The sequence below is a fragment of the Cystoisospora suis genome (assembly GCF_002600585.1).
Source record: "Cystoisospora suis strain Wien I chromosome Unknown contig_2757, whole genome shotgun sequence".
Taxonomy (NCBI): Eukaryota; Apicomplexa; class Conoidasida; order Eucoccidiorida; family Sarcocystidae; genus Cystoisospora; species Cystoisospora suis.
The window spans coordinates 3,621-7,574 of record NW_027155553.1 but is presented as its reverse complement, the minus strand read 5'-3'; positions in this window follow the sequence as shown (position 1 = coordinate 7,574).

Genomic DNA, 3,954 nt, shown 5'->3' with positions numbered 1-3,954 from the left:
TAGGGTTTGCCGCATACTACGGCCCGTAGTAATAGACCCGAGGTCCCTTTTTACATCTATTACACTTCGCGACCAATATCATGGCGAACTTTTACCCTTACTTTCGCAAGTCGGTCCTGGGTATGAACGGCTACGCAACCACCTCAACATACATCATCCGGCGTACGACGGGGAACCCCTGGGATATTATGCAGAGAGGTTAGAAGACCTCCGGAAGATGTGGGTAAACCCTTCACAAATGAGGGGGTATGTGTTGAAGCTACGCAATCCTCAACGGAAGATGTGCAAGATGCTGAGGGATCCAACGTCTGTGTGGAACGATGGCACTATCCGAAGAGCATACTTGCGCGCGTTGCCCCCGAGGATATCGTATCATGTAATCGCCTCCGCGGAGGCGAACCCTAACCCAACCTGACGTTGGAGCAGTGTCAAGACCGAGCAGAAGTCTTCGTAAGGGCAGAACAAGCAAGGGAACGGCAGACGAACCAAAGTGGAGAGACTACCCCTACGAGTATCTTGACCGCAGGAGTGGCGTCTCAAGAGAGCAGCACGCTGTGTTACGAGTGCGGAGCGCAAGACCACTGGGTGAAAAATTGTCCTGAACGAGGTGCCGTCAGCAAGCGCGGCGGCGAGAAGATCTGCGGTCGGAAAGGGCGCCGGTCGCCTTCTTGCTGGTATAAAGGCTTGCCGCGGTGTAGTAACTGTCAAGGCTTTGGCCACACTGCGCGAGACTGCAAGTCACCCAAAACGAGCAAGAAAACAAAGGAGGGAGCAAGAAGGGAACGGTCAAGGAGAGCGGAACGTGAACAAGGCACAACGCGTCGGGCCTCCAGGAGCCCCGTCGGACTTCACTTAGCAAGGCATCTTGGAGAACCCGTGAGCAGGCGTCCCCAAGCAAAGTGAATTTGCAGCCCCCGGACAATCCACGAAAGGTTTCCTTCGCGTGCTCTGCGGAGGAACCCGGCGCTCCCCCAATGTATGAGAGAACAACACGCCGGGATCCTACCGGCTGAGTGCAAGAGTTTGGGGCACCATCGTTGGAGTAAGGGTGAAGATGTTATTGGACAGTGGAGCGGCAGAAACCCTAATAGGACGAGGTTTTGCAATAAAACTGCAGCGCGTTGGCGTTGTCTTCGAGCACGCAGGAGACCGGAAGATGCGTGGATTTAGTCAAGAGCTGGGAGAACTTCCACTACTGGCGTCCGCCGAAGCTCTGTTGCGTGTAGGACCAGGTGGCATCAGGGACACAGTTTACGTTGTGGACACCACAACGGAAGACGTCATAGTCCGTTGCAGGTTTCAGTATCCCGCTAAGCTGTGGGTTGACCCCATAACTGAATGCGTGAGATTTGCCGACTTCCCGGAAGTCACGGTGCCATTGCTGGAGAGGACAGCAGGCGAAGGGCTTCTGAAGGGAGCAAAGTCGGTTACGATCCTCGCGCGTAGTAAGAAGCTAATCAAAGTATCTCCGTCAGGACGAGGCATGCGTTCGGTAACGATAGTACCATTCGACGGCCCTGGGGCATTGGCGCGAAGGTTTATAACCCCGTATGGGTACGCAGAGGAAGAGCCCACCAGGCTTCTGGTATGCAATCCCACACCAAAGCCTAAGCCTTGCAGGATTACGAGGGGCGCCATTGTCGCACGCATCGAAGAGTGCTCCGATACCGGAACGCCGATCCAACAACAAGAAGCGACAGTAAGGAGCTCGATTGAGAACCCGCTAGAATCAGAGACCGTCTGGAAGGAAGAAATGCCTTCGCTACAGGAGACTTGCTCTTCCAGATGACGAGAGGAGTACCGCAAATTGCTCAAACTCCTGCGGCGGTATAGGGACGTGTTTCGGTTCACAGCGGACCGTCCGGCTAGAGTTGAAGGGGCTACGGCCACAGTGCCCACAGGGGATGCCAAGCCATGCTCGACCGCTCCGTGTCGCCTGCCGCCCTCCGAAAGGAGTATCATGGATGCAGAGATGGAGAAAATGATTGCGCAGGACGTAATTGAGCCTAGCACCTCGCCCTGGGCCAGTGGGATAGTGATTGTACCCAAGAAGGATGGCTCGTGGAGGTTTTGCGTGAACTACACACGCTTAAATAAGCTCACCGTTAAAGATGTGTACCCTTTGCCACGAGTGGATGATATCCTCCTGGCACTCCAGGGGGCAACGTGCTTCAGCACGTTGGACATGGCCTCGGGGTATTGGCAAATACCCATGGCAGACAAAGACAAGGAGAAGACGGCATTCACTACTCACGCTGGGCTATTTCAGTTTAAGGTGATGCCGTTTGGGCTGTGTAATGCCCCCGCAGCGTTTCAGCGTTTAGTGGACTCAGTCCTAGGTGGACTTGAATGGATGAGGGCCCTAGTTTGCCTCGACGACGTTATTGTCTTCTCAGAAGGGCTAGGTGAACACCTGGAGCGATTGAAGAGGGTTCCCCAACCATTCAGGGAGGCGAAGGTTAAACTGAATCTGAAGAAGTGCCGTCTGTCAGTACCGGAGATCGTGTATCTAGGGCATGTGGTCGACAGCCAGGGAATCAAGCCAAATCCTCAGAAGGTCCGAGCAGTAAAGGAGTTCTGGCGCCCGGAGTCGGTACGAGACCTTAGGCGATTTCTGGGACTGGCAGGGTATTGTCGACGATTTATTTAAGGCTTCTCTCAAATTGCGGCACCCCTCTTGGCGCAGGTAGCCCAAGGTGCATTGGCATGGGACGACGAGTGCGAACGGCGTTTGGCAAGCTGAAGGACGAGCTGGCGACTGCTCCGCTGCTGCATCAGCCAACTCCAGATGCCCCTTACGTTATCGACTGTGATGCGTCGGCAAAAGGATGGGGAGCTATACTGCAACAACTGCCAAACGACCCAATGCCAAGGATTATCCCATATGCAAGCCGTGTATTTACGGCGTCTGAGCGAGTATGGGCAGCCATCGAGCTGGAGGCTCTGGCGGTAATATGCAGCCTGGAAGAGTGTCGAAAATACATCTTAGGGAGAAGTGCATTGTCAGATCCGACCACGGGTCGCTGCGCTGGCTGAAGACGGCGAAGAAGGGAAGGCTCGCGAGGTGGGCGCTACGGTTGCAGGAATTCGACTTCATCTTGCAGCATAGGAGAGGTTCGCAGCAGTCGCACGGCGACACGCTCTCGCGTCTGCGTCACTAGCAGGAAGTGAGCCATCTTGGTTAGCCTACAAATGATAGTAACAATTGCATCTGATGCTTGTTCGGACATAGGGAGCCCTACAATTACATCAGCGGCTATGTCTTCCCATGGAGCAGAAGGGATAGGTAGTGGGTGTAGCAATTCTGCCGGCCGCAAATAGGAGTTCCTTCCTCTGGCACACGCCACACAAGATCGTACAAAAGAAACGACATCGTCGTTCATTTTCGGCCACCAAAATAAGTTGCGTAGAGAGGTTCGTGTACGGTCGATGCCCGGGTGTCCGGCCAATACATGGTCGTGATAGTGTTGTACTAGGATTTCCTCTGTGGTACTCCAACTTTCCATCCTGACTTTGTCCTAACCTAGAGAAATTTACCATCCCAGCTATACTCACGGCGCTGATATAGATCTGAGCGCTGAGTCTCTGTTTTGCTGGACGGGTCTACAGCGATCTCATGCGGTTGCTTGAAGTCGCCACACGCTGTATAAGCTATCTCCCAGTTTGCTAGTTCCTGGATTGGGGATAGCGTACTATCTATGGGAGCGACTTCCAAAAGTGCGATGAAATCTTGCCTTCTGTTTATAGCATCGGCTACTACGTTTTGTTTGCCTGGCTTGTAAATAACCTCAATATTAAGGTCAGCTAGTTTATCTAACCAAGTACCTAGCCGCGTGGTCACATTTTTCTGCTGTAAAATTCTACCTATTGTGGCGTGGTCTGTTTGTATAGTGACAAGTTTGGTTCCGGTAAACTATTTCCACTTCATGACTGCGTACACAATAACTAGCAGTT